The 24,520-nt window shown below is 38.8% G+C and overlaps 2 long non-coding RNA genes across 2 annotated transcripts; one reads left to right on the forward strand and one right to left on the reverse strand.

Annotated features, from left to right (window-relative positions):
- Positions 1-1,097: 1,097 nt before the first annotated feature.
- On the forward strand, positions 1,098-24,025 carry LOC121061937. Its single transcript, XR_005815340.1, has 5 exons — positions 1,098-1,368; positions 6,850-6,853; positions 14,797-14,803; positions 21,432-21,437; positions 24,013-24,025. It is a non-coding gene; the product is annotated as an uncharacterized LOC121061937 (long non-coding RNA).
- LOC121061938 lies at positions 11,233-15,476 on the reverse strand. Its single transcript, XR_005815341.1, has 3 exons — positions 15,335-15,476; positions 14,781-14,852; positions 11,233-11,663 (listed from the first exon to the last, which is right to left on the reverse strand). It is a non-coding gene; the product is annotated as an uncharacterized LOC121061938 (long non-coding RNA).
- Positions 24,026-24,520: the final 495 nt, after the last annotated feature.

Here is a 24,520-nt window from a genome sequence, read left to right on the forward strand (position 1 = left end):
CATGAGTTTTCTCTTTGCCCAACTCTCCTGCCTGTCCAGGTCCCTCTGAATGGCCATGCAGGCCTCTGGTGTGTCAGCCACTCTGCCAAGACTTGTATTGTCCACAAATTTCAAATAAACAAGGTGTACAAATCACTTAAACATCTTTGAAAACTACTGCCTGACTAAGATGACACTGTTTCTTAAGGAAAGCATGAATTGGCTTTACCTGGGCCAGAGAAGATCAGGAAGGGTTTGTGAGTAACAGAAGTACAAACAAGACCTCCATCTCCAGGAGCAGGAAGATAGCACGGCCTTAACTTTTCCCCGTACACCCCCAGCAGGACAACACATTTTCACAAGCAAGGAGTCTCCTCTCACCCTCAGAAGAAGGCAAGCTGATTATTGGCAGCACTGATCCAGGAATCACATCCACATACAACTCCATCACAGGGGGAAGTATTTATAGTGAATCCAGGTCCAAGCACAGAGTCAGCTCAGGTAATACAGTATGTATTTATCAGAAAAGACCTCTTTAACATTCAGTTCAGATTTAGTTTCCTGTACCCTGCTTTTTTTATTATTTTTTTATTTTTTTTTACCCACACTGTTTCTTCTTATCTTCTCTGCACTTTGCTGATATATTTTTCCTCTGAAAGAGCAAATGGCTGAGACAGCTCAGCAAACTGTGCCTGGTAGCAGGGGGGCTGAAGGGGTGGCCTCTGTGAACAGAGTCCAGCAGCTGTCCCTTGTCAGATCAGAGCCAGCTCCAGCCAGCTTCAAAGGGACCCACCACTGGCCAGAGCTGAGCCAGTGGGTGATGCTGGTTGGGCCACTGGGAAAGCGGATTGAAGAAAGGGGAAAAAAAATAAAAAACAAACAAACAACAACAACAAAAAAACTGCTGTGCTACAGTAGCTGGGAGAGTGAGGAGTGAGAACCAGCCCTGCAGACTCCCATGAATCTCTTTTTCCTCTGACGATAATTGGTGAGTGATCTCCCTCCTTATCTCAGGCCTTCATCACTTTCCATTGTATTTCCTTTTCCTTTGAGGAGGGGGAGTGAGAGAGTGGCTATGGTGGAGATCAGCTGCCCAGCAGCGTGAAACTGTTGGTAATGGAAGATGAAATATACAATATTGCTTAATATGTGTTACATTTGCGATGTACTGTTCCAGGGCTGCGCTTGGAAGATACAAAATATATGTGCAAGGATAGCATGAGAGAATGTACCGATTCATGATGAGGAGTAGGGAGGAGGACTAAAAGAATGTCCAATTTGCAAGACATCTAGATAACTGGGGCCTCTTGGACTCCAGGAACTGGATCAAACCAACCTTGCAGTTTGGACTGACACCAAGGGCTCAGAGAGCATGCGTAAGAAGAAAAGGTTAAAAAGTTCAACTCTGATGAAGACATCTTACTTCATCCTGATGACCACTCGGACGACCACCAGAGAGTAATATGCAAGCGCAGAAGGACTGAGAAGATAATTAGCATACGAAGCGGGGCTAGGCGGAGCTAGGAAATGAATATGCATAGCTGTGTTGTGAAACTTAATGCATATGTAATATTTTAGGAGATGAAAGAGAACTGAGTGAACAAATCAGACGAAGTTAGATTTGGGAAGGCATGCCCCTAACTTCCGGCGCCTAATAAAAGCACCTTCATATAATTACTTTGTGGATTACATGTCTTTATGAACGCTAACAAAACCACCACACTCAGCCACAAGCAGATGGAGGGGATGTGGGCAGACGAGCACATCTCCCTTCCATTCTAAGTGTTAATTCTCATCATCTCCTGCACAGGTATGGGCAGCCACCTTACTGTTAATTTTCAAGGAACTGTTAACTCCTAATTATTTCTATTTCTAGATCTTATGTTCTTGTATTTAATTAGACATTTAACAGCTTCTGTGCAGCAAAATAAATAAATAAATAAATAAATAATCTAACACCAGCACAGAGAGCTAAATGTTACCTGCAGATAAACCTGCAGTAGAGGGGAGGAGGACTATAAAATGATAGGAAAACACAAGGAAGCAGAACAAAATAGCTGAAAGCAGGCCACACGACAGAGGAGCCCCAGGGCTCCCATACACAGAGCAATGGACAATGCTGTGCCACCACACAGGCACCAGACTGCTGCTGGGGAGCAGCAGCGGCTGAGCCCAATGGCAAGGCTAGTCTGGGATTTTAACACCACACACTGCCATGTTGGAGAGACAAGATATACACAGCCATAAATGGTACCTCTCTTTGAAGAGCTCCGCAAGAACAAACTGATGTAGTTTACATACAAAATCTAATTAAAAATCTATCTGAATAGGATGATGAAATGGACACCTTAATGTATGAAAGTACCCTGCTTCCCACCAGTCTTACTTTCTTGTTTCTTCACTTTTTTATTTGTGCACTCACTGCCTGTTTTTCACTTTAATTTCCATTGAATGAACTGAATGAACTGTTCTCTGTATTTCTGTTGAAGATACATGCTCCTGAAGATGGACGCAAGACATAAGATAACCTAACTACATATGTAGTACAGTTCATCTAGTTATATTAAGCTGTCATCAATCTGGAATTTCCAAATAAATATATTGGGTAAGTACCAAAAAGCCCTTAATATCTGCCTAGGTTAAATTTCCATAGAAGGACACATCCTATCATGTCTACATGTATAATTACTTTACTTTGGGACAAATTTCTGACTCGTAGAATTGTTTCCTAAGTAAAACTGGTCAAACCTCAGAATCTCTATTTCAGAGAAAAAAATGACACATTTTGAGATTATTTTCAGCCTAAACTTGTCTGGGATGAAAAGTTATTCCACAGAGTTTGAGGAAAACTATTCCTTCACCAAAATCAAAACATTATGTTTTCATTCTAGCCACCATAATATTAATTCACGTAACAGATGGTGATTCTGGGGGGTGGTGTAGATTTTATTTTCAAAATACAAAATTAAAAATTTCCAGAGAAGTCAAATATACAACTGGATTTTTTTTTTTTCTAAATAAAACTAACTTATTTTTGTTTCTCAACTTCAGACACCTAGTCTAACATCTACTGCTGAAGTGCTGGCCCACAGCTTCTCTTATAGTCAGTGAATAAATGGGAAATTTTAGGGCATGATTTATCTAACATAGTTGTTGGCTTTAGATTAAATGCCTCCAGCATGGTTTTACTTACCCCTAAAAACTTGAATGGGAGGTTAGGGTTATTAACTTGGCTGTAGACATCTCCATACAGCAAGACAAATATCCATGTGGTAGGCAGAGTCACTGAATATTCTTCAGGAGCATCCTGTCATTAGAAAGAGGTGAGCTTCACCTAAGGAAATGGCTGTAATAAAGCAGTGGTTTTAGCACTGTTTTTTGTCCCGCTGTCTAACTTTGGACCAATTGTTTCCATATACTTCATGTTTTACCTAGCACTCTTTCTTAATTTTCAGGGAAGAAATAGATGTGTACCTGCTTATCACTAAAACATTTAATTGGTTATCATGAACGTGCTCTGAAAAATGGGAAATAGTCTGCTGCCGTGTCCTTCAATGTTTTGTTCAATAGCTTTGTTTAATTTATGAATAAAAGAAGATTGGCCCTTTTGCCTCTACTCCTAAGAATTAATCCCGCAGATTCAATCTGGAATCTGAACGTCAAGTCAGCTTTTGACCCCACTTTTGACCCCAGGTCTGTACAAGATATCTGCCCCCAAAATTGCCCCTTCAGGATACTAATATGGCTCTGATGCCTCTCTTGTGATAGAACTGACCTTAATAAAAAGTTTTGATGTCTCGTTGAAGGAACAGTTGCCACAGCTTTTTCCGACAGCTGCGTTGATTCCAGGAAGTTAAGAGCATTAAACAGCAATGAGAACACTACTTGAAGCAGTTGCTGAAGGGAGGTCTGGCTGAACAAACAAGAAACTGCTACGGAAGAAAAATCACTTCCAATCTAATCACAGAACGGCTTTAATTGGAAGGGACCTTAAAGGTCATTTGTTTTCCAACCTCGCCTGCCATAGGCAGGGACACCTCCCATCAGACCAGGTTGTCCAAAGTGCCCTCCAGCCTGGCCTTAAACACTTCCAGGGACTGGGCATCCACAGCTTCTTTGGGCAGCTTGTTCCAGTGCCTCACCACCCTCATAGGAAAGAATTTGTTCCTCATATCTAATATAAATCTACCTTTAACTTTAAAGCCATTACTCCTTGTCCTATCACTCCACCCCCTGACAAAGAGTCCCTCCCCAGCTTCCTGCAAGTCCCTTTAGATACTGGAAGGCTGCTCTAAAGTCTCCCCACAACCTTCTCTTCTCCAGGCTGAACAACCCCAACTTCTTCAACCTATCTTCACAGGAGAGGTGCTCCAGCCCTTTGATCATCCTTGTGGCCCTCCTGTGGACTCAGTTTAATAGGCCCATGTCCTTCTTGTGCTGGCGGCTCCAGAGCTGAATTCATGACTCCAGGTGGGGGTCTCATGAAAACAGTGGAGGGGAGCAATCACCTCCCTCAACGTGCTGGCCAGGCTTCTTTTGATGCAGCTCAGGACATGGCTGGTTTTCTGGGCAGAAAGTACTTGTTGTCAGCAATAGAATAGTTCATTTGGAATGAACCTTCAAAGCCCGACTGCCTGACCACTTCAGCACTAACCAAAAATTAAAGCATGTTATTGAGGGCATTATCCAAAGCTCGTGTTCAATTTCTCATACACCACCATCCCCAGTTCATTTCATCAGGGCTGCTCTCAATCCATTCTCCACACAGCCTGTATTTGTGCTCAGGATTGCCCTGACACAGCTGCAGCCTCCTGCACTTGGCCTTGTTGAACTTCATGATTCTTGCATGGTTCCACCTCTCAAGCCTGTCCAGGTCCCTCTGGATGACATCTCTTCCCTCCAAAGCGTCAAGGAGAGGCATTCATTTGTCTAGCACCTCCATCTACCTGTCCATTAAGAAGGGATAGCACATCTTCCTCCAGAGGTACTACAAGATTTAAAGATAAGTTTGGAAAACACTTTGATAATACTCACTTTGCATTGTTGAAACATGCTCAGATTGTTTTGGTCTGCAGAAATTTTGCAGCCTCCAGGCAGAGGCTGTGTGTTACTGCTGCAGGAAGGGAGGAATGCTCTGTGCCATGGCAAGCTGTCATGTGGCTCTGCAAGTCAGAGCCTGCCTGGTCTTTGTTTTGGTGAGGTAACAGTTGCAGATATGGATGATCTGAATATCTGAATAAACACCTCTGTAGGCATTTGTATGAGCAACCTTGTTGTTTCCTTAAAGTTCTTTGAGCTATGAGTACAACCCCTGAGTAACATTGACCTAAATGCATTTGGGTTGCGGCAGGGTAGGTGAGCTGCCTCTCTGTAATGCTCTTGGCTGCCTTCCACATTAGGAAGGCAGATTCCCAAAGTGCAGGTGTTTGCCACAGCAGGTAGGACGGGGAGCAACGACACTTATGAGGCATTTAAAATCTGCAATTTCACTGCCCAGGGGAATGGGCAGGCAATATTCACCCCCAAATCTGCAGGTTTTCAGTCACCTTTCTCTTCTTTCTCAGTGTTTTACAAATCATACAAGGCATATGCATATTTTGCCTTTCCCCTCTAATGTTTTAATCTATCCCTATCTTATATGAAGGATATGCCATTGGATATTTTACCATATACCTTAGAATTTTGCAATCATATTTCCTGTGAATTCCTATTGTCCTCCTTTCACCACATACAGTGATGACAGCTTGTCCTCCACATTAAGCCAGGATGTTCAAGGCCCTGCCCAAAGAACAGCAAGGTCTCTGTGCCATGTTTGAGCACAATATGAGAATAAAGATTTTAGAAAGTGTTATAATAAATTATATATAATACATTGTACACTCAGAAAACTCAGAACTTACAAAAGTTCAGGTAAGAGTATTACGCTAAGTATAATGGGATAATTTTTTTTAATCCCACTGGTAAATAAAACTTTGAATTAGGACAGCCTTGTGTTTTGAGTATTCTAATAATCTCCTTTTTTCAGTGATTTATTTTTTTTCAGTGTTTATACACAGTCCAACACTTGAAAAATATTCTGATGCATGTGCTTTAAGACACATTCTCTGTGCAAGCCTATGGTCTAGCACATTTTTATCTAGTAATTTCAGGAAACCCAAATGTACCAACAGAAAAGATTATGTGTTACAGACTACTTTGAAATTGAACAGAGGTGAAAAAGTCATTTGTCATTTTTCAGTACCAGTACATAATCACAACTGTGGTTAGTAATACATATTAAATTACAGTACTAAAGTCCTACCTGTCCAGCAGAAAACATCTTTCTGATGGGAAGTCAATGTTATTTAGTGAACTCATTTTGAAGAGAAGAAAATACTCTAATGAATTAAAGTAGCCAAGGACTCAGGAACATATGAAAGTGCTTTCTTACAGCAATTCAGGACCAGTTTCACAGGACAAATGTGAGCAATACTCATGACAGGGACTGAATTTCTACAAGTCATAGCAGCACGAAGGCAATTAGATATGTAAAGACAAAAAAAATATATCTTATGTTATTGAGACATGAATTATATTGCAGAATAGAATGCAACATCCATTTTGTTCATTTACACGTAGGAGGAAGATTATGACTTTGCTCACAATTCTCATTTCACATATCAGCAATGCAGATCAAATTACAAGCCAACACTTCAAAGCAGTAGGAAAGGTTGCCTTGTTTGCAAATATAATGGGTTTAATCTGTACACATGGCTGCTTCTGTATATACAGTAGCTGATAGTAGATAGCTTTTATTTGTCCTCACTGGCAGTACATTGTCATTTAAAGATCATACCATCATCCGTTTAAGCTATGTAATAGACTAATAAGAGATGTATTTACTTATCAGCCAGCATCACTAAAATCAACAGCAGACACTTTATAGAAAGAAACTAAAAACTACCTAATGCTCTTTGTCGATCACTTATGAAAATAACTGACTTTAAAAAAAAAAAAAAAAAGAATGGGGGACTAGACTGGGGCTTTCCTTTTTGTGCTCTAAGAGTTCAACCCACCTGAGAGGTGGATGAGTTAAATAAAACTGCAGAGATACCGCTATATTTTATTTTAAAAATAAATAAATTAAGGCCCTGAGAAAGATCTAGGTCTTTCCGTGCAACTGCCTGCTGGAGAGCTTACAAACTATGTAAAAGAAAGAGGGAGAGAAGAAAATGATGATCACTGCAGGACACATGGGATTATATCTCCAGAGCCTTGTGCTTTATCAGCTATGCCACTGTGCCTCTTGCTGTGCAAGAAGAGCACTACTTAACCAGATAACACAGGCATTCAGAAGGAGGATATCATAGCTGCTTTCAGGAAGACAAAATAAAAGTTGTGCTCTACTCTTGAGGAAAGTGAGGGGCATGTGGAAGGGAATTAGTTTTTACAGACCAATCCCTTTTCTTTTTTGTCAAAGGCAGTGCTTTTCCAGCACTGGAATAAGCACTTACTTGCTCTCAGCATCCAGGCTTGCTTCTTTCAATGCTTTCAGGAGCTCCTAAAGGGTGTTCCTTTAAGGTTTCAGGTCTCCAGCCTGTTTCAGCTCTTTCTACCAACTAATGCCTACAGCCCATGATCCACCAGAGCAAGAGTGACTTAGTCCCAGGGGATAGTCTGTTAGCTGTCACGGAATGAAGGAGAGCATGAACCAAAAGCAGATAGCCTTGATAAAATGTCATTAATTCAGAACAAAATCGTCATAGGGAAAACTCCTCAGATAACCTGTGAAGAACTAGGGATTGTTACCACTCAAATTCTGCAAGACTTGTAAGCCGGAGGCATCTCAGCCCATCTTTACAGAGTCTCTTCTTTCGTTATGCCCTTTTCACTTCCAAAATGAGTGAGTGATTCCTCTCCTTCAGCTACAAGTGTCTGATCTCCCTCAATTGCAACAAAACGAAGAAAAACGGTAAAATCAGGCAATACCTCCTTTCCTTGCTGGAGTGCAACTTAAGATGAGCCATTTGCCTTGTTTCAGCACCAGGGCTTTGCATTAAATGACTACCTCAAGTTGTGAGCTTCTGCAAGAAATATCCATGGTCTGAGTTACTTAGATATACGTAACATCCCATAATGCCAATACAGTTTTAGCAAAATTGCTATAAAGGTTTAATTAATTGAAAAAAAAAAAAGATAAAAAATAGTTCTCAGTAGATGAGAAATCTGTCTCTGGTCTTTGCGCAGAAACTGTAAAAGAGATTAAAAAACCAAGCTGTTCTAACTGAGGCTGCAGCTTTAAGGAGCTCCTCAGTGACAGATGGTAGAGAAATATAGAACCATTACACTTGCTACATCCCCAATCTGATCTGAAATTTAAATAACCTGACTCATTAAAGGATAATGCATATGCACTTATACAATGTTTAAAAAAAAAAATGCACAGAACAATCTAAATCAACAAGCACAATTTTAATGCTTACTGTTAAATGGTAACAGGTCATTAAAGAGTATCAGTTTTGGCAGAGAGTAGTATTTCTCAGATAATGGTGACAGCAACAGGGGGTTGTCACCAGCACAAGAAATCTCTGCTAAAACACTGAAAATGTATAGTTACTGCCAGAAATCATGTCCTCTAAATGATACAAGGCATATCCAGAAGAGTGTTATTTTCAAAAGCTGCAGGAATGAATACCTGAAATTTCTTGCTCTTTAATATGTTTAGGTAACACAGTACCCATACATTGCAGCAGCTGAATCTGATAACTGCCATTACAAAAAAACAAACAAACAAAAAAGAAGACATCTTACTAGTCCCATACTAAACAACTGTTTAATTCCAACCTATCTTTGCTCCTCTTCCCCTCCTACCCGGCATTAGTAAATTATTTTAATTTAATAAGGCCTTGAGAGTGTTGTTATGTATGTACACTTTAATGCACTATGGGAGACAGTAGCATTTACAATAAATGTCATTTAGATAACTGGAAAAAAACTTAGACATTAAGAGACACAGCTCAAGTCAATGTGCCATAATTTATTCTTGACACCAACTGCGATGAACAGGATTTTCAGGGCAGGGGAATCATCAGACAGTAACTTGATATCCAGGTGTTGATTTTATTTTGTTTTGTGAAAGTGCAGCAACTTTACTGTGGTGAACCAGGGAAGAACGGATAGAGTCTTACAGCACAACAGAAATGTTAAATGCAGGGAGTTAAACAATGAAGTAAAATTACACCGGGTCCAAGTGGAGGTGGCCAGGCTCCTTACAAGGCCAAGAACATGGAGAAGTGAAAGGAGATGGAAAACAGACCCATGGTTATGTCATTTAACTGTGATAAATGTATCTGAAGCAGACCTAACAATCAGGGCAGAGATATTTTCCTTAAGACATTTTCTCAAAACCACTTAATAAAATTCTGTGCACATTAAAATAATAACAAGCAACAATCAGTATTATAAAAGCAACATCCTTCTGATTCAAGAGTCTAATCTAACTGTTTAGTTCTTTACTACTTCTAGTCCCCAAGGCACTGTGTCTTGTTATTACAACATCAGAGGAAAGTGATATTACAGAAAAGTCATTTATGTTGTAGGTTGGCAGCTGGAGAAAGGAACAAAAGAGAAAAGAGTTTTAAAAATGCACTAGTTAGTACAAATGTATAGGAAATATGGAGCATAGTCCACTTCAATTTCATCTGGATTCTGTATTTCAGCTGAACTACAACCACTTATCATTGCTGATAGATTTCTCCAACCTAATTCTGTTTTCTAGAGGGTGTGTGTGTGTGTGTATGGGGGTGGGGGGGGGGTGGAGAAGGGTTGGTGTTTTACTTATCATTTAACATGGTTGATATGGAAAAATGTTAGATAATATGCAACACAGCAGCACAAGCCATAGCTGTCCACTTACTGGGAGAGGAGTCAGAGCGGGCCCTGCTGGCCCCAACTTACCCTTGCAGGCTGCAGAAATGTATTCCATACTAGAGGTCTGCTGGGATCCCTGCAAAAGAGAAATTTGCCAACACAGCAGAAAAACTTTATTTTGCTTATGTAATTAGATTTTTTTTTTCCCTATTCTTTTCTTTTGATATAAAAAGAAAGCCCAAGTTGAAGGTATACTTATACATAGGCTACCAGATTTAGCTCTGCTTTTACTCACCCTGGCAAGTTCACCTTTGGAGGTCATTGGAAGCTTTGTGGCATCCAGACAACAAAACTCTTTTCTAATCCTTACCTGAATTAGCAGCCAGGAAAAGCAAGTCAGAGGTGTGGTTCTTGTGACAGATGGCAAAGAGATAAAGTCATAGGCTGCAGGTGCCCGGTGAGCCAGGTAAATCTTGAGCATCCACAAACCTGCAGCCTCCTGCACTCATACATACCAGCTGGAGGAGAAATCAGTGTGCCAGAGGAGCCCATCAGTGAGCAAGCAGGTACCTCAACTGTTCCAAGCAGGATTAGACGATTGATAAACCAAATTGTAAGTGTCCCCTACATAGAGGTATGGTAGAATGCACTTCATCCTGAAACAGGGAAGGAGGAGAGCATCTTTATTCTTACTTCAGAAGATATTAGATATTACTATTCTTTCACTACTCTGCAGCATCTGTGGTAATCACAAGCACAAATAATGCATTTCAATTGTTCTTCCAAAAAGCATATGTCCTTTTGGAGGTTATTTAATAAGTGAGGTTTTTTGGTTCTTTTTAGTACAAGCCAGCTAAGGTAAGGCCTCTAAGTACCTAGCTTTCAGCCTGCTGCATTTATGTGCATGGAAGGAAAAAAGGTTCCCAACTTAAAAGGTTTTAAAAGTGATTCATGGCAAACATAGGGCTATTTTGCATCTAGACACACCCATTTTTCTTTTTCCAAGTGTTTAATCAGAGCTATCCTGTTAAGTTTCTGAACAAGGAAAAAAATAGAATTAGCATATACTTAAGCTCTTCTGAAATTCCCATTCCCTGTCTGGAATATATAGTCGAGGGCTGGCAGTAGTCTTGATGCATGATCCAGGTGTTAGGATGCTATTTTTATGGCAGTATAGATAAGACTATGACAGCAATTGGTTGTTATCATTATCAATATACTATATAAACAAAAGACGGGAGGAAACTTTAAAACTGCTACCAGAAAAAGCATTGAACACATTGGACTATCAATGTGAAATTCTTCTTGTCTTTCATGCACTATTTCTTCCAGGAGGGAAAAAAAAACAAAAAACAAAAAACAAAAAACAAAATCAACAACAACAACAAAAAAACAAGAGTAATTTCATGATTTGTTGTGATTTTGGGAATCCTAATTTTATCAAATCAAAATCTATTGATACTTTTCTATCACAGATAGGGGGAGGCAAGGAGTATGTGCTGCAAATCAAGCTTCTGCTGTTCAAAACTTTGGATTTTAAAGTACATAGGTACATTTAGTAACTTGGGTATTACAAAATGACAAGTAGGTGCAACCATGTGCAAGTATAAAGACAGATGGAAGTGGAACTTCTTTGGGTTTCTTTTCACATGTAGAGGGTTGCTTTGTTTTCCATAGTATTTTTTCTGTCTAAGGCCAGGCCATGTTTCTCCAAACAAACACAAAACAAATAAAACCAATGATCAACAAAACTCTCCTCTTGGTTTCCCCATTCTCACACAGGTCTTCAGAATCCAAAATTACCACAATGTCACTGAAGTGTAGCTGCTGGAATGCTGTAAAGAAACCAGACACAACACAGGCTCTGAAGGGATGTTAGAGGATAAATAAGAGTCATTATACAAGAGAGTATTACACAAGAGTCATTATATACAAGAGAGTAGACAGACAACTTTCCTTGATGTTTATATTCAATAACAGGACTGCCCAGGTTGAAACTCTGTATATTCAACATCCGTGCTGAAATAGGACCTGACAGTCATCATGAATATGTATGTACACCAAATATGGTGTACTTCCACTCATTAGCTTGTTAATGGATTAAAGCATGAATATCTACAGTTTTATTTGGTTAGTCATTGTAAAGTCAGCATTTTATAGGAAACTTTCTTAAACTTTCAGTGAGATGATCATGACCTCTTGACCAATTTTATTGACTGTCACTGCAGCCCAGCAATATCCAGAAAATGTCTATCAGGTCATGTATGACAGCATGAGCTAGCAGTGAAGGTTGGGGGAAGTTTCAACAGTAAACACAGACCTTGATCACCACCTTCCATGTTATGCAGTGTTTGAAATTCTTGGGACAGTTTAACCTCTTTTATATATAGGGGCCAACAGCACTGTGAGGATTTTGGACTGAAATTATTTCTCATTCACTTAATTCTCTCTTCTGCTTTTAGACAACTACATAACACCTTTCTCCTGATAAACAGTTCAAATTAAATGTGTTGATCTACTAGAAGCCATTTCAGACCTTAGCAATTACAAATCTTTGAATTTCTGAGTTTATTCATGACCAATTAATACCTATTTGCTGTTTCAGCATTTTCTTTCACATTTGATTCCCTCTCCATTGTTTACCCTCCTGCTAAGTTTGTTGATCTTTCTAACCCTTTCAGTCTGCCTCCTTATTGGTGAAGTGAAGACAAGATCTTCCTCATCCTATTTGACCTGGAAGTTTTCTCTGTACATTCTTCAGTTTGAGTTTGTCTTCCCTACAATTTGGTGATCAGAGCTGCATGTTGGATCATTGAGATTTCAACAGTGACTTTCATCAGTGACAAAACACACAAATATCTTCTTATATGTCCTGGATAATAATTACATTATTATATTACATTTACATATTATATATTATTATTATATTATATTGATAATATAATTGTATATTATTATATTAAAGTTATATTATATATATATATATATATATACCTGAAAACATAGGTGCATTTTAAATAACTATATTACCTTGCCGACCATAATAGGATCAACTACTAACTTGGATGTTCTCTTCTCTGCCATTTTTAGTCCAGGATCTCCACTCCTGCTGCAAAAGTTTTGATAAGCATTCAAATACAAGCTCTTAATTTCTCCTCAAGAGCACATACTATTCAAATCCCCTGTGAACTGACAATGCCTACCAACACTGCACCACCTGCAGATTTTATCAGTGTATACCCATTTGTATGACAATGAAGATAATAATTCTGTCAATCTGAACAAATCATTGAGGAAGTTTACCAGCCCCTTTTTGTTCTAACATAACAGTCCTTGTTTTGTTACAACCTAATGTGCATATACTTATGACCATTGTCCCTAAAACTTAGGTTCAAATTTTTACTTCTTGATTTAAATAAATAAATAAAGTCCATTGGATTTTATTTTTAATAATTTAAAAATATTATTCAAACCCAACCACTTTCTTAATATTTTGCCAAATTGTCAGATTGCTAGTGCTGAAAGACCTTGTTCTGCATAGCTGTAATGAATGCAAAGCTCCACAATATTTGCAAACATAGGACTTTGAGCTGTTGGTGTATCTCTGGAAATTGCCAAACAGTTACTGTAAAGCTTAAGTAAAACTTTTAAAGGTTTTATGGACCAGTGATTACCATTACATTGACCATAATGTCAATGTATTTTGAATGCAAATATCTATCAATGCCTTACTTCAGCCACATAATAGTTACTAGCATAGATATGGTGGTAAAAATTAGGTAAATTTTGACATACCAACAACTGGATGTCACCAGCTGAGTGACAACAATGGCTAATATTTTTGATACTCTATATACATCTGTTGTGCACATCTGCTGGATTTACTGTTTCATGACCTCAGAGAATCTCTAATTAGATTCTCTTTATGACAATCTTTCCCCTTATTTTCATGATTTAATAAAGACCAGTTAATTCCATTCAAGAAGAAAAAAAAAAATCCCTCTTCTCCTGCAACTGCTGTTCTACCTATCAAGCTGTAGAATGCCAACATCCCCTTTGAAAAGCAAATTCTACTAACCTACCTGCCTGCCTGCCATCAGGGATTATGCTTGTCTTTTATGTTAAACATACATGTTTAGCTTTTTCACAATACAATGAATCTAAAAGAATCTCTCAAAATAAATAGAAATATCTGATTTTTCTTAAAGCTATTCATATTTTTTCCTTAAATATTGATAACTACCCATGCAGTGGATCTGCAATACTATTCCTCTGTTATCACCTAGCTTATTTATTTTCTTTTACGTTTTTTTTTTTCTAATTATGATAAACTTTCTGTTTTTAGAATACTGACAGTACTACAGCATTTTTAATCAGGTCATAAACTGAAGCATACCATATGCAACGATTCAATGTAGAAGTGGTCAGATCCATAATGCATCTTTACCAGAAAATGTTAGGTGGTGCATATAACCTGTACCTTCTTTAAAGTACATATTGTAACCTGGATTTTTAATGCAATGTTACCCAGAGAAACTAAAGTTCTATTTCTTAAAACCTGAACAATAAACCTGCAAAATGCATTTCATTTATTCTATTAAGCACCAGCACTCTGCGAAACTCAAAGCAATTCTCTTGACTCTGTCAATCACATACTTTATATTCATAATCACAGTTATTTCAGCTGCTAACAAAAGTGATTTGCAAATGTTTTTCAAATAAAATTGTTCATTTGCTTTGCCTTCCTGTGCATGCTTATCACAGTCTATGATCTTGTAAGTTTGAACTACTGGCAGTTGTGAAAAAGAAAGTCAACAACATCAGGGGTACTTGTATTACTTTTTTTTTTTTTTTTCCACACTCTCTCACATTTAGTAAGCTTGTCAGATACAAATTACACTATACAGAACTGAACACACACAAAGGTCCAGATGTAGCCCAGTACTACTTACTCATTGCAAGTCACAGTGGAAGAGTACTGCTCATAGCCTGATTCTTGTATCAGTGTTTTCCTTCAAAATATTCTATAGGTACACAAAGATAAGCAATATATCCATTTATGCATGGACAAAAAGGGAGTAAATGAATGACCTGATAAATAACCATCATTTATCAAAAATACAGGACACAAAGTTGTTGCTGCAAGATGTTATTTGTTACTCGTGTTCCTTTCCAGAAAGTACTTTATAAGCTCTTGATATTTCAATTCTGACAGATTTCAGTAAAAATCTGACTGTAAAATGTGGATTTTTTCAAATTCATTTTTCTTTTGATAACACAATGGAAGTACAAAGGGAATTGCTCATAGATAGAAACCAAGGGATGAGTTTGTATTCTGACCCATCTGGTTCATCTTTAATAATGTTGTTCACTAATTGTTAATCAGTTACAATATAAAGCAGGATGATTCTATGTTTATATGCTTTTTTCAATAAGAATGCACAATTTATAAAATCAACCAACCAAAGAGCTATATAAGGGGAACATGCACCAGTCTCTTCACTACCTCTGACACCCTTCCCCTGCAGCTGAAGAATTCCGTCACAGAGGAGGGATTTGCTCTGGTGTCACTGAGGACACACAACAGAGATAACAGGCTTGCCGGAGTGCAACTGAGGACAGATTTTGGCCTGCAGAATCTTTCTTACTAGTCATGTAATCTGTGATGGAAAGATCCTAGTCTGGCTCTGACAGACTGCACCAGTTTGTCAAGGTTGCCAGCTAAGGAAATAAAAACCTTGTTTATTGTAACCTGGGCACATTTGATAAGGATTGATTGAGACATAATAAACAGAGAAACCAGAGTATAATGTTTAGAAGCTCTTTCTGTTCAAATAGAGCTACACTTCAAAGAAGCATTTGGGGCTTATAGCCTCTTCTGTCTTCCACTCATCCACAGTAAACATTTTAATTTACATGCCCAGATTTTAATTGGTACAGCATGTGGAATTAATAGAAACCATTATCAGCTAAATCAGCATGACCCTTCTGTGAATTAAAATATGTCACAGATTTAGAACATTAAATGAGGGAATGCAGCTCTCTAACCTCTAAATCCAACAATTCTGTGCAAACCAAGAGCATGCTCAGTACACTGGCATTGAGTTACTGGCTTTGAAATAAGTTTAAAAAATTAAGGAAGAAACAAAGCTGCTGGTGGGTGTATTTTTAATGCTTTTTCAGCTGCTCTTCCCACAGAAAAAACTACTCAAGAGAACAAAAGAAACTAATATTTTAGGATCCCAAGAGGTTTGAAAAGAGTAAATGAAAAGCAGTTATTGATAGAATTGGCAGCAAATAAGTAAATAATAATAATAATAATAATGACTGGAGCAGAAAGTAAGGGATTGTTTCTGATTAATATAAGATGCCAAAAATTATAGTAACACGTTTCCACCCAAGGAAGGGCTTGAAATATCATTATTGAGGTTTTAGGGTGGTTTTGAATAAGTGGAGAACAAAACATTTTAAGACCTCATTTGGGAAATTTCCTGCTAGCCTGTCTTATATAACTAATAAGAGGATTATATACTTCAAAGCCGGATTTTATCATCCTACTGTGCTGACCAGGGCCATCAGTTCAATAGTTTGGCTGATAAACTTGATTTAGATGTCAGAGACAGACCTTTTCACAATAGAAAGCAGTTTTGTATCATGAAAAATTTGTAATTCAAATAACCAACAACAGGAATTTGCAAGATATGGTAATGAGGAATTCAACAGCTAACTGAACTTTAGATTCCCGTGAACAGTGGAAACATTCCAGACTAACATTATTAAAAAGCCAAGAGGCTACGAAAAAACGGATGATAGTATTATGCATCATCTTATGAAAGCCATGATTATGATATGCAGTTTCCAGCTGCAGGTCTCCACATGCAAATTCTACCTGAAAATAATCTGTCTAGTAAATAATTTCCTGTCCCTTAGAAAACACCTTTTCCCATTGCATGGAAGAAACATCCATCTGTCTAGAAAAATGAAAATATACTTGCAACTACAGAAGCACAACCTCAGATATAAGAAATATTTTATAAGTATGTAAGGGTATGAGATCTACACAGCATTAAAGATTTTTATTTTTGAAAAAAAAATGTGATACTTAACAGAGATTTATTTTTCAGTTAGTTGTTCATTCAGATAAGAGGAGATAAAATAACCACATTCATATCTACCATTTCCATAGAGCAGGTGCTTTCCAAAACCATGGGTTTAAGTGCTCTTGGATGAGCCTGGCATTGAACTTAGGCTGTACAGGTGCCCTGAGCAGTGTACTTCCACATAAATGTTATTCAGATTATTCCTTTTGCAGTATTAGTCAATCTCAAATCCACAATGTAGGTGCACTCAGCTCTGATATTTTGTCTACAAACTGCTCTCCCCTGAGCAGCTATGGCTAACCTGTGTCATTCAAGACAGTTGCAACAGTGAAGAAGCTGTAGTCCAAATCTTCAGCTATGGAATAAAATAAACTGTCAATCTATTCAGGCCAATATTATTATGTGTCTCACTTGCACGCAAGACAGTGACTGAGATGTTATCATGCCCTGGAGCTCTCCCACTTTGCAACAGGGAGAAAGGTGATGAGGCTTCCAGCCAGGCAAAGACTTTGGTCCATGACTTAAAAGGTCAAGCACAGAACTGCTCATCCCTTATATTTAAAAAAGTGATTTCAACCTATCTGAAGCCTGGGTTTACATCTTACATTTTAATGTTTCATCTTACATTTGTTATATCTTACATTTGTTTCATTTGTTTCATCTTACATAATGTTACATCTTACATTTTAATGTTTCAAATGTTAAAAAAAAAAAAAAAAAAAAAAAGATATTCAAGATATTCTCCATATTCTCCTTCTTTGAAGTTTGATTAAATAATGGTTTTAAAAATTAAACTAATTAGATTCAGGAGATTTCAGACTCATTCAGTATCACAATAACAGGCCTCCTACTTCCTTTCTACATATGTCCTCCCATAGGCACGATAGGCAAGATCCCAGTCAAATTTGCACATTGAATGGCTAGAGGCTATCTCATTATTACACTTAAATGGTAGTCACCTGTGAGGGCACGTGTTGTGGTTTAGCCCGGCTGGCAGTCAAACACCACACAGCCGTTCGCTCACCCTCCCCTCTCCCTCTCTGGGATGGGGGAGAGAAACGGGAAAGTGAAGTCTGTGAGTTGAGATAAAGACAGTTTATTAAGACAGGGAAAAGAATAACAACAATAATAATAATAATAATAGTATTAATAGTAATAATGTGTACGAAATAAGTGATGCACAATGCAATTGCTCACCACCCGTTGACCGATGCCCAGCCTATCCCCGAGCAGCCGGCCCCCCCTCCACCCCAGCTAGCCACCCCTATATATTGTTCAGCATGACGTCAGATGGTATGGAATACCCCTTTGGCCAGTTTGGGTCAGCTGTTCTGGGTCTGTCCCCTCCCAGCTCCTGCTGCATCCCTAGCCTGCTCGCTAGCAGGACAGAGAGAGGCTGAAAAGTCCTTGGCTTGGTGTAAGCACTGCTCTACAACAATTAAAACATCAGCATGTTATCAGCGCTCTTCTCATTCTAATCCAAAACATAGCACCCTGCCAGCTACTAGGAGGAAAATTAACTCTGTCCTAACTGAAACCAGGACAGCACGAAATCTAAATTTAGCTCAGGAGGTGTTTGTGCTAATTCCTGAAAGCTTCTGGTGCTAGATGATTTTTATTTGTTTATTTATTTTTCTTTATATATATATTTACATTTATTTTTCTCCTTTCTAGTTAACCAGTACAAATTATCCATTTTTACTTTGGAAAAGTAAGTACCTTGATAGCAAGGTAAATTTGCCAAGGTCAGTACTGTAAGCCTAACAGGCTTTCAACCTGGTGAGCTTCTTAAAATGCCAGTTTCCCAGTGTTCACAGAGTTTATATCTCTAGTTAGATCATACTCATGACTTTTCCTGAGGCCAAAAGTGCATTTATTTACTTATAGCAGAAAAGCAAAACTTTAAGAAGGTAACAAGTGATGTGTGCAGGACAACTTCCAAGTAAATGTCATTCAAAAGCTAAAAAGAAAAGGGCTCTTCACAGCATAAAATATGATTGAGTTGTTAGGACCTAACTGTCAAAGTGTCAATGGCATTGACAACTGTGATTGCTGAAGACTGAGAATCACGAGGAAGAATCATTTACAACTGGTCTGGTTTCTTATAGTTTTCCCTAACTGCTTTCTTCTGAGCACCTTAAGTGAGAGGATATAGGCTAAGTAGGCTACTGTTCTATTCAGTATTGCATGATCAGTTATAAGAGTATTAATTTTGCTAACTAGTTTCCATGTACTTCACAGATGCATAATAGTACCAACTACTCCAAAAGGATAAGGTTTCATAAAGGATAAAAAGGGATTCAAAAAATTCTGTGCATTCCTACATACAGTGAAAAAAATAGTCATCAGGAATATTCATCCACTTGTATGTTGCATTGGGTACAACCAGCAACTTAATATTGACTACCTAGATTTCATTTTACAACAGCTGTTGCAGTTATTTCTGAGAACAAAATGCAGATTTGAATATTTGCAGGAGGATGCTGAACTCTACTGTGCAAAAACATAATAAGGGTCTGATACTAACACCAGATGGATTTCAGATCTCAGTTCTCAGAATCCCACAGAGGCAAGCCAAATCATGTCACAGGGCACAAGATTCAAAGCCTCTCACATGTGCTGGTGGAAGTAGTGGGAGAAACGTCACCACTCTAAAGGAGAATAGTTCTACACAACAAAGCAGGAGAAGGGACTACAGGCTTTCATGTTCACAGATGCTTGCTAACCAGGGACTAGCTAGCAGACTGCCCTTCACCACTGCCAGGATGCCCATGGTGCAGCTTTACACTTCTTGCATGGCCCTTCTATAAATAAACTTAATTATCTATAGCTTTAATTTGTGAAGGTCTCTTTCTAAATGTTGGGTGGGAAGGAGCCCCAGGCTGTTGCACCATGAACTCCCCTACTCCCTTGCCAAACACTCCTAACATGGTCCCCAGGTACAACATCACTCATACCTGAAGTCTATGCTCAGTCAGGCCCAGGCATCAAAGTGAATAAATTCACCCTACAAGCCTGTGACTCCTGTTTCTTGGTTGTTAGTGCTGTTAAAGATAGAAATTAAGTTCCCTCACTTGGGTGAACATTGTGATTCATACCTGGCCCAGCTGGCCAGAGTCACTGAGGATAATATTTAAATTTCATCTCTGCTCCACTGTATCAGTGTCACCTTCACATGGTAAATGAGAAGCTGTCCTGCTAATTATCTTTTAGCAACTTATATGCCAGACACCCTATCACAGACTGTCAAATTCCTCATCTTCTCAGAAAGAGTGAAAAGGAGGAAAGGATCACAAATCATGGGCTAGGACACTTCCAACTATTGATTAAAAAATTAAATTTAAAATTACATCTTTTTTACCTGTAGCTAGAGTCCTGCAAATTGCAGTTATGTCAGAAGATTAGCAAGATAGTCATGGCTCAGGCTGGGATGGATATATTTGGAGCATCACATAAATGTCTAAGCTTTGACATAGAACTTAAGGGGAAGCACTGAGCAGAATTCCCAATGATTTCTTTAAAAACATGGCTTGCTTTAGGCATGGGCATGGTACATGATTGCCTATAAAAGCACGCCCAAGCTGGAAGTAGGAATATCCCTAAAATCAACAGCTATCCTCTGCTGCCTGCCCACAGCAAGAGTTTCCCTTTATGTTCAGGGCAGCAAATTAAAATCTGAAGAGCTGTGAGCCAACTGGCCCTTGTGTGAGTATAGTGAAGAACCAAATCAATTTAGCCAAATTGTTTCTGCAGAGCATATAATTAGGGTTTTGGTTTTATTATTGCTTGCTTTTTCCTTTTTTCACTCTATGAAAGAGATCATATTTGATGAAGAACTTTTGTCTTTGGCTTGGAGTAACACACTTTTTCATGTAGTTCCTCTTTGTAACTGAAATGAGCTATTAATGTAAGGCCGAAGAAAAACTATATAATGCATATTTTAAATGTATACCAGTGTACTTCTAAAGAATTAAGTGTCCATCTATGTTGTCATAACAGGAACATGGTTAAGAATACAGAGTTTTTTCTTCTGTTTTGTACTACTTAGAAACACTAATGGATAATGTCACTCCGGTCTTCAAGAAGGGCAAGAAAGAGGATCCGGGAAACTACAGGCCAGTCAGTCTCACCTCTGTCCCTGGAAAGGTGTTGGAACAGCTTGTTCTGGATGCCATCTCCAAGCAATTGGAAGAGAAGAAAGTTATGAGGAGTAGTCAGCATGGATTCACCAAGGGGAAGTCGTGCTCGACCAACCTCATTGCCTTCTATGATGGCATCACCAGATGGGTAGATGAGGGGAGAGCAGTGGATGTCATCTACCTTGACTTTAGCAAGGCTTTTGATACTGTCTCCCATGACATCCTGCTGGCAAAGCTGAGAAAGTGTGGGATAGAGGAGTGGACAATAAGGTGGGTTGAGAACTGGCTGACTGGCTGAGCTCAGAGCGTGGTGATTGGTGACGCAGAGTCCGGCTGGAGACCTGTAAGTAGCAGTGTTCCCCAGGGGTCGGTGCTGGGTCCGGTCCTGTTCAACATCTTCATTGACGACCTTGATGAGGGAATAGTGTCCGCCCTCAGCAAGTACAGCAATGACACAAAGCTGGGAGGAGTGGCTGACATGCCAGAAGGCTGTGCTGCCATTCAGTGAGACCTGGACAGGCTGGAGAGATGGGCAGGAAGAAACCAAATGAGGTTTAATAATAGCAAGTGTAGAGTCCTGCACCTGGGAAGGAACAACCGCACGTATCAGTACAGGCTGGGGGGCGACCTGCTGGAGAGGAGCTCTGCGGAGAAGGACCTGGGGGTCCTGGTGGATGACAGGTTGACCATGAGCCAGTAGTGTGCCCTGGTGGCCAAGAGGGCCAATGGGATCCTGGCGTGCATTAAAAGAATTGTGGCCAGCAGGTCAAGGGAGGTTATCCTCCCCCTCTACTCTGCCCTGGTCAGGCCTCACCTGGAGTACAGTATCCAGTTCTGGGCTCCCCGGTACAAAAAAGACAGGGATCTCCTGGAAAGAGTCCAGCGGAGGGCCACAAAGATGATACGAGGCCTGGAGCATCCTCCCTATGAGGAAAGGCTGAGAGACCTGGGTCTGTTCAGCCTGGAGAAAAGAAGACTGAGAGGGGATCTTATCAATGTTTATAAATACCTGAAGTGTAGGAGACAGAAGGATTTAGCCAACCTCTTTTCAGTGGTTTGTGGGGACAGGACAAGGGGTAATGGCCACAAAATGGATCACAGGAAGTTCCGCACCAGCATGTGAAAGAACTTCTTCACGGTGAGGGTGACGGAGCACTGGAACAGGCTGCCCAGGGAGGTTGTGGAGTCTCCTTCTCTGAAGATATTCAAGACCCGTCTGGATGCCTACCTGGGCAGCCTGCTGTAAGGAACCTGCTTTGGCAGCGGGGTTGGACCTGATGATCTCTCGAGGTCCCTTCCAACCCCTACAATTCTGTGATTCTGTGATAATCTCATCTGGAGTGCGCCATAAAGGTTTGGGCACCATGTATTAGAAAAGCTAAAAGAGAATGTAAAGAAGGTTAGCAACAACTAAGAGGCTGGAAATACATGACAGCCAAAAAGGGATTCAGGCTTCTCTAGTTTTCAAAAGACTGAGGTGGAGTATAACAACAGAGTTCAAACCTGGAGGAAAGTGGAATAAAGAAAAGGAGATCAATTTGCTTGCAAGCCAACCAAAGATCAGGCAAGGAGCAACCACTATAATTTCAAATAATAAAGTTTTGGTTAGCACATTAGGAAAAAAATCTTATTCCACCTGGAATTATAGTTTAGTACTGAAACTGGTCAACTAAAAATACAGAAAGATTATCTCTGACTGGTTCTAAGACCTTATAAGGCAAACAAGCACTAGAGACAGTCTAGGTATTCCTAATCTTACCTAGATTAGATAGAATTGTCTAGAATTTATTATTAGAATTAGAATTATCTAGATTCAGCCTGGACTGAACAGAGATGTTCTGAACGCCTGTAGAAAGAAGACCAGGAAATTCCGTCAGAAAATAACTGCACTAAGTAATCATATCTACATATCTAGCAGAATGAAGGGGGGGGGGGGGGGGCAGGTGTCGGAGAGAGTCTTACATTTTAACAAGCAAAAAAAGAAAAAAAAAGGAGAGACGGAGATTTTTTATTCATTTATATGTTACTTAGTTCCCAGTTAGAGCAAGAGCAAAATACACAAAAAAGAGGGGAAAAAAAAAAAAAAAAGGACAACAAACAAATAAAACAGAAAATAATCATGCCACAAAGTATTTCTATTAGTTTCTACGTACTTTAGAAAGGTAGTACAGCTAGGCAACTGATGTCAATACACCCTAATATTTTTATAGCAAGCACTTTGACGCTGTATGACTTGATATTCTTATAAGCAAACTGTGGGAGCACAATATAAATGAAACTAATACAAGCTTCTGGTAAACCTACCTAAAAAGTGAGTTACAAATAATTTATTGTGAAAACTTATATTCTGTTGTTGGTCTTTCTTGGAGCTAAATAAATATTTTCATCAAAGACAGTAATGATGAATCAGAGAATATTTTTATCGAACTGTCAGATGACAAAAAGCAGGGAAAGGCTGAAAGTGTTTTGGAGACCAGAATTTTATAAGATCCTGGAAAAAATGTAGAAATAAGCAGGGAAAGAAAAGTGATGCACTTTGGTTAGGTCAAGTGCCAGATATGGAATTTCAGCAACACCAGCTGTCATGAACAGAAGACTGAAAGTGTGAGAAGAGAGCAATTCAGGAAGGGGGGAAAAGGAGGGAGGATAAATAAATAAAACTGAAAGGAAAAAAAAAAAAGAGAGAGAGAGAGAGAGAGAGAGAGAGAGAGAGAGAGAGATCAACACCTAAAAGTGAATAAATGTTATCATGTTTTTGCAATAATAAAAAAAAAAAATCATACTGAAGTGTATAAACATTACTGTGATGTGCAAGATGGATAAAGTAACAATTCCATCTGTGATAGTGCACTAGTTTAGAGTCCATGTAGTTCACAAAAGATATAGAGAAAATTCCAACGGGGTAAAGAAAAGACATACGAGATAACCAAAAGAATTGTTTTCAGTGTAGGGATAAGATGTTTGAAAGAAGACATTGCAAAAACACAGACATGTTGGTTTCCAAGTTTACTAAGAATGGAGTTGGAAGAAGACTGAGTTAGGTATTACAAAAACTTTCTAATATAAACATGGAATATAATGCCAAGAACGGAGGGGAATTTCCATCACTGGAATATTTGTAGAACATCTTCTAGAAGCCCTGATGAATTGAGATAGGAGTGCTTAAAAACAAACAAACAAACAAAAACAAACAAACAAAAACAACAACAAAAAAATTCTGGGCTTTTGCAAATCTATGTCTGTACATCTAAATACATTTAGATTTAGAACAAAATTTTTACATTTCACTCACATATTTGCCCACATTTCTTATAGTCCTGACAGTCTTCTGACAAATAAAGAGATCAATTCCAATATAATTCTGGTAGGAATGACTACTAAAAATGATACTGACATTCAACAGCATATATATATTATATGGTTCTACTCTAGATGCAAAAATGTTGAGAAGCT

Source organism: Cygnus olor, chromosome Z, assembly GCF_009769625.2.
Source record: "Cygnus olor isolate bCygOlo1 chromosome Z, bCygOlo1.pri.v2, whole genome shotgun sequence".
NCBI lineage: Eukaryota > Metazoa > Chordata > Aves > Anseriformes > Anatidae > Cygnus > Cygnus olor.